Here is a 13,208-nt window from a genome sequence, read left to right on the forward strand (position 1 = left end):
AAAGAAAGAGAGAGAATTCTAATTGATTTTGGGATTAATTACAATGAAATAGAACCCCTCTATTTATAGGGAAAAAGTGATTTAGTCACAAAGTAACAAATCCTAGAATCTCTCTAAAATATAGACATTCACCTTAAATACAATTTTCTTTATAACAATTTATCGATTTTGTCATTTTTTGACTTATTCCCTAATTTTTTTCATTAAACTTACTGAATGTGAAAGTTCAAAAGTCACGACTATGTAGAGAGAAACGTTGCTGTCGTCCCTCAAATTGGACAACCGAAAAGCATCATTAACTTGTCTGCAGACGCATCATAATTCAAAGCGGAAATCCAGGGAGGAGAAGAAATCAATCGTTTTTAGGGGATGAAACTTTAGGTTTTATTGGTATCTTCTCTTTTTCTTTTCTCATTGCGAGGCTTATGTTGGTTTGCCGCCAATTTGCGTCAGTTGTTGGAGCAGGTTACAGCGTAAGAAACAATGAGTCCAAGCAGATATTCCAGTGAAGCTTCTCACCTCCCCATTTTCATCTTATTATTGTACAATTGCTTTTGAGACTAATTAGGGTTATTTAGTCAATGATGTATATTGGTTGAAAGTCGTGCACAATAGTTTGCTTTTTATTACATCTTGTGTTGCTAAAGTTTGGAAACATTTTAAATTAATCGTTGACTATGAAATTCTTGTGTATGATAAATAAAAGGAGCTAGGTTATTCACAAATTCTTTAAGTGTATATGGAGTTTAATTAAGACATGTGAATACATTCATATGTACTATATGGTTCTCCAATTGATTTTTAGATAATAATGAGTTTTTTCTCACAATTTTCTGTATATTCTATAGGATATCTGCTCATGTTTTTTTTTTGGGTAACTCTACCTGCTTATTGTTTGAGAACAACGAATCCCCTCATCTTGAGTAACTACTCAATTACTTCCTCGAATACACCCTCGTTCCTTTCCCCATTATATTCCATCACTTCATTGATTTATTTTCCTATTTTTATTACTGTAAGTCTAACGAAAATATAATTGATGGAAAAGGAATTGTTGCAGAGAAATAACTGGTTCCCTCAACTCAGAAGAGAAGTAGACCCTCCAAAGATTACAAGCATACTTACAATAACTCGCTTGTGTCAAAATTTTAAAGAAATAGTGCCGACGAGTGAGTTTCGGTTCTCACAACGATTCATTTCTCTAATGTTCTTTTGTTTCCTAATGATGTTGGCTGCAATATGAATGTGTTTTATAAGTACCTCTTTGGTTTAGAAGAATGAACAACACTCTAAATTCCATATTTGGGTATGATTTTGTATATTCTTGATTTCCTCTGCTGTGTCTACTTGGTTTTAATAGAATGAATAATAAAATATTTTGTATATTTTGAAGTGTACCTCTTTGGTTTTAATAGAATGAACAATACTTTAAATTCCATATTTGGGTATGATTTTGTATATTCTTGATTTTCTTTGGTGTGCATATATGGTGGCACTCCACTATTTTCTTTTTCTCTTTGGTTTATGTGAGGAGGAGCTAATCAAGGATAAGGTATTTTTGGGGATTTATTTGTCAAACTTAAGAGGAGAAGTATGATAATTTTGCAGAACTAATTAGAGGAGTAAGAATGGAGTTTTGACCGGCATGCAAAAGGGTTGTAATTTAAAAGGAGAGTAATTTTCTATAATATCCTTTTTATATTTGCTGAAGAAACTGATGTGCTGAATATGGGGAAAATAGAAAGGAAAACATCAGAGTAGAAAACTAAGAAAAACATAGATGAAAAAAAAAGGAAAAAGAAGATGGATGTGTGCATTGTCACGACCCAAATCTCCCTGCGTAAGATGTCGTGACGACACCTAGTCTCTAAGACTAGGTAAACCTAACAGTTGCGGAATAACTGAAATAATAACAGAAATAACGGCTAAACCTTAACAATATCAGTATATATATAGATAAAGCTGAAAAACTGCCGCTCGACATATACAAGTAAAACCAACAACTCTGAGTATAACATCTCCCAAAGACCCGGTAGTCACAAGCTCTAAGGAATTGTTCTAAATGTCTCTATACATCAGTATCTAGGAAAAATAAAGAAGAACAACATAAAAGGATAGATGGGGACTCCGAGGTCTGCGGACACTAGCAGATATACCTTGAAGTCTCCGTAGCAGAAGTACGACTCTCTACTAATAACGGAGCTGGTAGGAGGTACCTGGGTGTGCACACAAACATGTGCAGAAGATATAGTAATATAATGAAAGACTGAGTATTTAACAACGAGAAATACAGAAGAGGAAACTACACAACAAATAGGGGTAAACAACAGGGGCGCTCCCGAGATACCGCCTCGTAGTCCCAAAAGTAAATACTCAACAGAGTATCTTTCGAGGTACCGACTCGTAGTCCCAAAAGTAAATATGCAACGGGGTTCTCCCGAGGTACCGCCTCGTAGTCCCAAAAGTAAATATACAACAAGGGATCTCCCGAGGTACCGCCTCATGGTCCCAAAAGTAAAGACACAGCTCAAAACCGACGGAAACAACAATTAATAACAAAAAATCCTACAATTTAAGACTAAATACAAATCAAGGAAAAACAAAAATTCAACTAAGCATGCTGTACAGATTTCAAATAAGCATTTAAGACATGTAGACATGCGATATTAGGCGAAACAGGATAACTACACATGCTGGGACGACTCATTTAAGATATAACAGGTTACTATTCACTAAAAACCGGATTTCAACTATTAGCCCGTGTACACACTAGTCACCTCACGTACACGACACTCACATATCACAGAATTGTCACAATAGTACCAAATCCTAAGGGAATTTTCCCCACACAAGGTTAGGCAAACCACTTAATTCAAGCCAAGCTCAATCAGTCAATAAGAATGCCTTTTCCTCGACTTTCCGACTTCGAATGGCCCAAATCTATCCAAAAGCAATTACATACCATAATTATAGCTATAAGAAACTAATTTAATCAATGAAATCAAGACATTGGCAAGAAATTAGAAATTCGCCCAAAAAGGTCGATCCGGGCCCACGTCTCGGAATCAGGTAAAAGTCATAAAATACGAACACCCATTCGATATCGAGTTCACCCATATCAAAGTTATTAAAATCCGACACCAAATCGCCACTCAAAAACTAAATTTACAAAAAGTTGCCCTAGACCGAGTTTGCATAGTCCAAAATGACAAAAATCACGAAGCCCTTCGATTTTAAACACTGCCCAGGCTTTCGCACCTGCGGCCAATTATCCGCACCTGCAGAACCGCTTTTACGGTAAATTTCTCCGCTTCTGCAGAAATCACTTAAGTCCCTCAGGGCCCGCACCTGCGCTCTAGGTTCCGCACCTGCGGACGCGCTTCTGCTCCCCATGATCAGGTTTTGTGAAAACAACTCTTGGCACCCATTATGCTTCTGCGGTCCAAATCCCTCTTCTACGGGTGTGCGTATGCGCAAATATGTTCGCTTATGCGGACATGCCTTCCCACACTCGTCCGCTTTTGCGACCGATCTTCCACATAAGCGACTCCGCTTCTGCGGCCTTCACACCACACCTGCGACCGCTGGCCATCCTCATCGCCTCCGCATCTGTGACTTCCAACTCGCTTATGCGAGACCGGACCTGCAGCCAAACCCATTGCAGGTGCAATGACACCAGAACCAGCCCAGCACCTGAAAATCTTCTAAGTCCAAAAATGACCTGTTGACCATCCGAAACTCACTCGAGGCCCCCGGGACCTCAACCAAATATTCCAACCAGTCTTAAAAATTCATACAAACTTAGTGTAGCCTTTAAATCACATCAAACAACGCCAAAAATATGAATCGCGCTCGATTCAAGCCTAATGAACTTTAAAACTTCAAACTTCTACATCCGATGCTGATACCTATCAAATCAAGTCCGATTGACCTCATATTTTGCACACAAGTCATAAATGACATTACGCGCCTACTACAACTTCCTGAATCAGAATCCGACCCTCATATCAAAAAGTCCACTCCCGTTCAAACTTCCCAAAATTTATCAAATTTTCAAAATTTTGCCAATTGACGCTAAAATGACCTACGGACCTCCAATTCGACATCCGAACACGCTCCTAAGATTAAAATTGCCTTATGGAGCTATAGGAACCGTCAAAACTCCATTATGGAGCCGTCTTCAGATAATTCCAACTACGGTTAAATTCCTAGAACTTAAAGCTTACATTTTAGGGAGTATGTGTCCCATAACACTACAAAACCAAAAAAAAAATCCTCTCGACGACTTACATAACCACAAAATGAAGTAGAGGGAGAAATAATTAAGGGTTTGGAGCTACTACTCTCGAAATGACCGTCCGGGTCGTTACAGCCCCCCTCTTAAAACAATCGTTCATCCTCGAACGAGTATAGAGACATACCTGAAGTGGTGAAAAGATGAGTAAAACGGTTGCGCATATCATGCTCGGTCTCCCAAGTCGCCTCCTCGACCGGATGACTCCTCCATTGAACCTTCACTGAAGCGATGTTCTTTGACCTCAACTTCCGAACCTGCCTGTCCAAAATGGCTGCCGGCTTATCAACATAAGATAGATCCTTGTCCAACTAGACTGAGCTGAAGTCTAACATATAAGATGGATCGCCGTGATACTTCTGGAGCATGGAAATTTAGAACACTGGTGCAGAGAGACTAGGTGGTAGTGCAAGTCTGTAAGCCACCTCTCCAACCCTCTCTAGAATCTCAAAAGGCCCGATATACCTAAGGCTCAACTTGCCCTTCTTCTCGAACCTCATAACACCCTTCATGGGCGAGATCAGGAGCAAGACCCGCTCCCCAACCATGAATGCACCATCGCGAACCCTCCGATCTGCATAACTCTTCTGTCTAGACTGGGTTGTACGAAGTCGATCCTGAATCACCTTAACCTTCTCCAAAGCATCCTGAACCATGTCTTTACCCAATAGCCTAGCCTCTCCCGGCTTGAACCAACCCACTGGAGACCGACACTGCCTACCATACAAAGCCTCATACGGTGCCATCTAAATGTTCGACTGATAACTGTTGTTGTAGGAAAACTCCGCAAGTGGCAAGAACTGATCCCAAGAACCCCCAAACTCCATCACACGTGCATGGAGCATATCCTCCAGTATCTGAATAGTGCGCTCTGACTGTCCGTCCGTATGAGGGTGAAATATTATGCTCGACTCAACCCGAGTACCCAACTCAAGCTGTACGGCCCTCCAGAACCGCGATATAAACTGCGTACCCCGGTTAGAAATGATAGATACCGGCACACCATGAAGCTTGACAATCTCGCGGATATAAACTTGAGCTAGCTGCTCGGAAGAATAATTAGTCATCACTGGAATGAAATGAGCCGACTTGGTCAACTTATCCATAATCACCCAAACTGCTTCGAACTTCCTCTGAGTCCGTGGGAGCCCAACAACGAAATCCATAGTGATACACTCCCATTTTCACTCTGGAATCTCTAGCTTCTGAAGTAATCCACCTAGCCGTTGATGCTCATACTACACCTGCTGGCATTTTAGGCATCGAGCAACATACTATACTATGTCCTTCATTCTCCTCCACCAGTAATGCTGTCTCAAGTCCATATACATCTTTGCGGCACCTGGATGAATGGAGTACCATGAATTGTGAGCCTCCTAGAGAATCAAATCACGCAACCCATCTTTATTGGGCACACATTGCCTGCCTGCATCCTTAATGCACCATCCTCCCTAAAAGTGACCTCCTTAGCATCACCATGCTGAACTGTGTCCTTAAGGACAAGCAAATGGGGGTCATCATACTGACGCTCCCTAATACGATCATAAAGAGAAGACTGAGAGACCAAACAATCCAAAACTCAGCTCGATTAAGAAATATCCAGTCTAACAAGCTGGTTGGACAAAGCCTGAACATCCAATGCCAATGGCCTCTCTACTGCTGGCAGATATGCTAAGCTGCCCAAATTCTCTGCCCGACGACTCAGGGCATCAGCCACCACATTGGCCTTCCCGGGATGGTATAGAATAGTGATATCATAATACTTAAGCAACTCCAACCACCTCCGCTGACGCAAGTTAAGATCCTTCTATTTTAACAGATGCTGCAAACTCCGGTGATTGGTGTAGATCTCACAAGGGACACCGTACAAATAGTGCCGCCAAATCTTTAAGGCATAAACAATAGCTGCTAATTCAAGGTCGTGGACATGATAGTTCTTTTCATGCACCTTAAGCTGTCTAGACGCGTAGGCAATCACCCTACTGTCCTGTATCAACACCGCACCGAGGCCAATCCGCTACACATCACAATATACAGTATAAGACCATGAATATGTAGGCAATACCAATACTGGGGCCGTAGTCAAAGTTGTCTTGAGCTTTTGAAAGCTCTGCTCACACTCCTTAGTCCATATGAGCGGAGCACCCTTCTGGGTCAGCCTGGTCATAGGTGATGCAATAGATGAGAAACCCTCTACAAATTGACAGTAGTACCCCGCCAAACCAAGAAAACTCCGGATCTCCGTAGCTGAGGACAGTCTAGGCAACTCAGCACTGCTTCAATCTTCTTTGGATCTACCTTGATCCCCTCGCTCGATACTACATGACCCAAAAATGCCACTAAGTCTATCTAGAACTCACACTTCGAAATTTTTGCGTATAACTTCTTCTCTCTCAAGGTCTGAGCACAGTCCTCAGGTGTTGCGCATGATCCTCCCAACTCAGGGAGTACACTAGAATGCCGTCAATAAACACAATGACAAAAAAGTCAAGATAGGGCTAAAATACACCGTTCATTAAATGCATGAATGCTGCTGGGGTGTTGGTCAGCCCAAAAGACATCACATGGAACTCGTAATGACCAGACCGAGTCCTGAAAGTGGTCTTCGGGATATCTAGCTCCCGAATCTTCAACTGATGATAGCCTGAATGTAAGTCAATCTTGGAAAATACTCTGGCACCCTATAACTGATCAAATAGGTCATCAATACGAGGCAACATATACCTATTCTTCACTGTAACTTTGTTAAACTGGTGATAATTAATGCACATACGCATAAAACCATCCTTCTTCTTCACAAACATGACCGGAGCACCCCAAGGTGACACACTGGGCCGAATGAAGCCGTTATTAAGCAACTCATGCAACTACTCCTTCAACTCTTTCTACTAAGGAAGAGCCATACAATATGTAGGAATAGAGATGGGCTGAGTGCCCAGCAACAAATCAATACCGAAGTCAATATCTCTATCGGGTGGCATGCCCGAAAGATCTGCTAGAAATACATTTGGGTAATCCCTCACTACCGGAACTGACTCAACGGTAGGAGTATCAATATTGACATCTCTCAATAAGCTAGATATGCATCACACCCCTTCTCTACCATTTGTTGAGCCTTAAGGAATGAAATAACTCTGCTGGGAGTGTAATCTAAGGTACCTCTACACTCAAGCCGTGGTAGACCTGGCATAGCCAACGTCACCGTCTTGGAATGACAATCAAGGATAGTGTGATAGGGCGACAACTAGTCCATTCCCAAAATAACATTGAAATCCACCATACTGAGCAATAATAAATTGGCTCTGGTCTCGAAACCACTAAGAACAATCAAACACGACCGATACACAAGGTCAAAAATAATAGAATCACCCACAAGTGTAGATACATAAACATTTGAACTTAGAGAATCGCGGGATACACCCAAATACGGGGCAAAATAAGATGACACATAGTAATAAGTGGAGCCTAGATCAAATAAGACTGATGCATCTCTATGACAGACCGGGACAATACCTGTGATACCAGAATCTGATGCAACTGCCTCTGTCCTAGCAGGAAGGGCTTAATATCTGGCCTGGCCTCCCCCTCTAGGGTGACCTCTACCTGTCCAACCTCCACCCCTAGCTGGCAGTGCAGATGGAGTGGTAGCTAGTGCTGTAATCATAGCCTGAGGGCCTGGGGGAGCACGTAGTGCTTGAGATATCTGTGGAGGTGCACCCCTCATATGTTTGGGGCAATCCCTCACTATATGGAAAGTTTCGCCATACTCAAAACAAGCTCTCGGAGGGCATGGTTGTTGTGGCTAGCTCGAGCCAGTTCAGCTGGACTGACCGCTGAAAGCATCCCGTGCAGGAGGTACACTAAACAATGGTGGTGCATAATAAGGTTCTTGGGGCCTATGAGAGGCTGAAATACCACTGGCGGCTGGAAGTGCTGAATGAACAGGGTGACTCACAAAGCCCGTACCATGACAAGCTTCCGCTGGGGAACAAGTACCACTATGAGTGTCAGACTCTCGAGACCTCTTGGCCTCATTTTTCTCTCTCTCCCGAGTCAGCATACCCTCTAATCTCCTAGCAATCCCCACAACTTGCTGGTATGCAATATCTATCTCCAACTCTCGGGCCATGCTTAGTTTGATACTGGGGTTGAGCCCCTCAATAAATCAACAGACCCTCTCTTGAATTGTAGCAACCAAGGCTGGTGCATGCTTAGCGAAATCACTAAACCGAACTGCATACTCTGACATAGTCATAAAACCCTGACGCAACCGCTAAAACTTTATGCTCCATGCATCTCTGAGACTCTAGGGGACATACTCCCTCAAGAACATATCCGAGAACTGAGTCCAAGTGAGTGAAGCTGCCTCTGCCGGACTATCTAACTCGTATGCGCGCCACCACCGATAGGCCGCTCCTCTAAGCTGGAACGTAGTGAAAGAAACCCCACTAGTCTCTGCAACACCCATAGTACGGAGGATACAATGGTACTCCTCAAGAAAACCCTGGGAATCCTATGACACTAAGCCAGTGAAAGTAGGAGGGTGGTACTTCTTCTACCTCTTAAGCCTGAGCTCCCCCTCCTCAGAAATTGCTGCCCTACCGTCGGGCCGAACTGGGGCTATCGGCTGTACTGGTATGACTTCTGGAACCTGGTCGACCTGAACCCGCTACTCTGGGGTGCGGGCGACGAGAGTCAGTGCTCCTCCCCCGACCTGAGATGTCGCAGGAGCAAGTGGGATCAACCCTGCCTGAGCTAAAGTACCGAACATGCTCAGAAACTATGCAAGGGTCTCCTGAAGAGCTAGTGCAATATAAGCGTCTCAGGTGCCTGCGCTCCGACTAGAGCTGCTGGTGGATCATCTGTAGTATCTCGTGCGGGTGCTCTTGCTGCACCATGTGGACGTCCTAGGCCTCTACCCAGGCCTCGGCCTCTCGCGGCTCCAGCAGGGGGCGCGGGATGTTTGATCATCTGATCCAGCTATACGTGTCCTTACCATCTGTGAGAAAATAGAAAGACAGATTTTTAGATTACAAAACCCAAAATCTTGCACGATAAGGAATCAAAGAAGTGAAGCTTTTCCTAACAGTTCCGTAGCCTCCCAAAGATAAGTACAAACGTCTCTGTACTGATCAGCGAGACTCTACTAAACCTACTTGTGACTCATAACACCTATGAACCTAGACCTCTGATACCAACTTGTCACGACCCAAATCTCCCTCCATAAGATGTCATGAGGACACCTAGTCTCTAAGACTAGGTAAGCCTAAGATTTGCAGAATAACTCAAATAATAACAAAAATAACGGCTAAACCTTAACGACATCAGTATATATATCGATAAAGCTGAAAAACTGCCGCTCGGCATATACAAGTAAAACCAACAACTCTGAGTATAACATCTTCTAAAGACCCGGTAGTCACAAGTCACAAGCTCTAACGAATTGTTCTAACTGTCTCTAAATATCAGTATCTAGGAAAAATAAAGAAGAATAACATAAAAGGATAGAGGGGGACTCCGAGGTCTGCGGACGCTAGTAGGTATACCTTAAAGTCTCTGTAGCAGCAACATGACTCTCTACTAATAGCAGAGCTGGTAGGAGGTACCTTGGTTTGAACACAAATATGTGTAGAAGTGTAGCATGAGTACCCCATAATGGTACCCAGTAAGTGCCAAGCCTAACCTCGGTAGAGTAGTGAGGAGATCAGGTCAGGCCCCCACTGGAATATAATAATTAAGGCAGAAGATATAGTAATATAATGAAAGATTGAGAATTTAACAACGAGAAATACGGAAGAGGAAATTACACGGCAAATAGGGGTAAACAACAGGGGCGCTCCCAAAGTACCGCTTCGTTGTCCCAAAAGTAAATACTCAACAGGGGATCTTCAGAGGTACTGCCTCGTTGTCCCAAAAGTAAATATGCAATGGGGATCTCCCAAGGTACCGCCTTATAGTTCCAAAAGTAAATATGCAACAGGGGATCTCCCGAGGTACCACCTCGTAGTCCCAAAGTAAATATGCAACGGGGATATCCCGAGATACCGCCTCGTAGTCCCAAAAGTAAACACACAGCTCGAAACTGATGGAAACAACAATTAACAGCAAGAAATCCTACAGTTTAAGACTAAATACAAATCAAGGAAAAACAAGAATTCAACTAAGCATGTTGCACATATTTCAAATAAGCCTTTAAGACACGTAGACATACGATATTAGTCTAAACAGGATAACTACACATGCTGGTTTAAGATATAACAAGTTACTATTCAGTAAAAACCAAATTTTCTACAATTAGCCCGTGTACGCATTCGTCACCTCGTGTACAAGGCACTCACATATAACATAATTGTCACAATAGTACCAAATCCTAAGGGAATTTCTCTCACACAAGGTTAGACAAGCCTCTTAACTCAAGCCAAGCTCAATCAATCAATAAAAATGCCTTTTCCTCGACTTTTCAACTACGAATGGCCCAAATCTAGCCAAAAGCAATTACATACCATAATTAGAGATATAAGAAACTAATCTAATTAATGAAATCAAGACTTTAGCAAGAAATTAGAAATTCGCCCCAAAAACTCAACCCGGGCCCACGTCTCGGAATCGGGTAAAAGTCACAAAATATGAACACCCATTTGATATCGAGTTCACCTATACCAAAGTTACCAAAATCCGACCCCAAATCGCCACTCAAAACCTCATTTACACTCTCCAAATCCCTAGCCTCAAACTCCCAAATTCCACCTTAAATACACACTAACTAGGTGGAAAAATCAATGGGTAAACAAGATTATCGATAAAAAAATAAGCACAAGGGACTTACCTCAATAAATCCCTCAAAAATGTTCTCAAAATTCGCCCTACACCGAGTTTGCAAAGTCCAAAATGACAAAAATCACGAAGCCCTTTGGTTTTAAACACTGCCTAGGCTTTTCGCACCTGCAACCAATTATCCGCACCTGCGGAATCGCTTTTGCGGTAAATTTCTCTGGTTCTACAGAAATCACTTAAGTCCCTCAGGGCCCGCACCTGCGGACGCTCTTCTGCGGCCTGTGATCCGCTTCTGCGGAAACAACTCTTGGCACCCATTCCAGTACTGCGGTCCAAATCCCGCTTCTGCAGGTTTTCTATCTATGCAAACATGTCCGCTTTTGCGGACATGCCTTCCCACACTTGTCTGCTTATACGACCAATCATCCGCAGAGGCGACTCCGCTTCTTCGGCCTTCACACCGCACCTGCGACCGCTGGTAATCCTCCTCGCCTCTGAATCTGTGACTTCCAACTCGCTTATGTGAGACCCCACCTGCGGCCAAACCCACTGCAGGTGCGATGACACCAGAACCAGCCCAGCCCCAGAAAATTTTCTAAGTCCAAAGATGACCCATTGACAATCTGAAACTCACCTGAAGCCCCCGGATCCTCAACCAAATATACCAACCAGTTCTAAAATATCATACAAACTTAGTTGAGCCTTTAAATCACATCAAACAATGCTAAAAACATGAATCGCGCATAGATTCAAGTCTAATGAATTTTAAAACTTCAAACTTCTACATCCGATGCCGAAACCTATCAAATCAAGTCTGATTGACCTCAAATTTTGCACACAAGTCATAATTGACATTACGACCCTACTCTAACTTCCGAAATTGGAATCCGATCCCGATATAAAAAAGTCCACTCCCGGTCAAACTTTTTAAAATTCATCAAATTTTCCATTCGAACATGACATGGGAACCTCCAATTCGACAATAAAATGACCTAAGAACCTCCAATTCGACATCCGAACACGTTCCTAAGACCAAAATCACCCTACAGAGCTATAGGAATCATTAAAACTCTATTACGGAGCCATCTTCATGCAATTCCAATTATGGTCAAATTTCTAGAACTTAAGCTTCCATTTTAAGGACTATGTGTCCCATAACACTCCGAAACCAAAAACAAATCCTCCAGGCGACTTACATAACCACAAAATAAAGTAGAGGGAGCAATAATTAGGGGTTTGGGGCTACTTTCGAAATGATCGGCCAGGTCGTTACATGGATGATTGTCCATTTTTTCTGCTTTCCTTTGTTTTAAAGTTATAAAAGTAGGAAAACCTTTATACTATCTTTTATGGAAAGAGGATCAAATATATAAAACTTAAATCAAACACCAATACTTGCTAATTAATTTGTGTTCAAGTCCAAGAGTAATTCTTTAGACTCTGAGACGACTTAGTTTTGAACTAGACCTAATATTTGATGTAATACCATATATATATATATATATATATATATATATATATATATATATATATATATATATATATGATATTATATGAAAGGAACAATTGCTAAAGGAGAGAAGCATATATGAAAAAAAAAGTTGATAAAATTATGTTTGGTGCATGATGTTTTCTTTTTTCATTCTAATTTCTTTTAACATATTCAAATTGTATGATCAATTTATTCAGCCAAGATTAAAGGAGAGATAATTTTAAGTTTACTTGGATTTATCAGAAACAAGTCACAAGAGACACACAAGACCTGTTCTATAGCAGCCTACTTCCAGTTTCAGGTAATTGCACCAAAAGAATCTGATAGAATAGAATGCAAGGAAAACCAATTCAACCTTGCACTTGATGTGCATATACCCATTGTGTTTGATTCTGTACATATTTTATATTTTGATGAAGTCTTTCATGAATTGGATATGTTCAGAACTCTTTCCTATTACCTCTTCTTGGCCTTATTAATCTTGATGAATGTTTTGCATTTGGTATTGAAGTATAGAAGATCTTTTTGCGTTCTGGTTGTTATTTGATAAAGACAGACGTAGAGCATATTTATATTGCAGTCTTGGGTGTCTGATACTGTTGATTTATTCTCTTATTCCGCAAGGGGTTGCTTGTTAAGTTGAGTTTA

Source organism: Nicotiana tomentosiformis, chromosome 11 (genome assembly GCF_000390325.3).
Source record: "Nicotiana tomentosiformis chromosome 11, ASM39032v3, whole genome shotgun sequence".
Taxonomy (NCBI): Eukaryota; Viridiplantae; Streptophyta; class Magnoliopsida; order Solanales; family Solanaceae; genus Nicotiana; species Nicotiana tomentosiformis.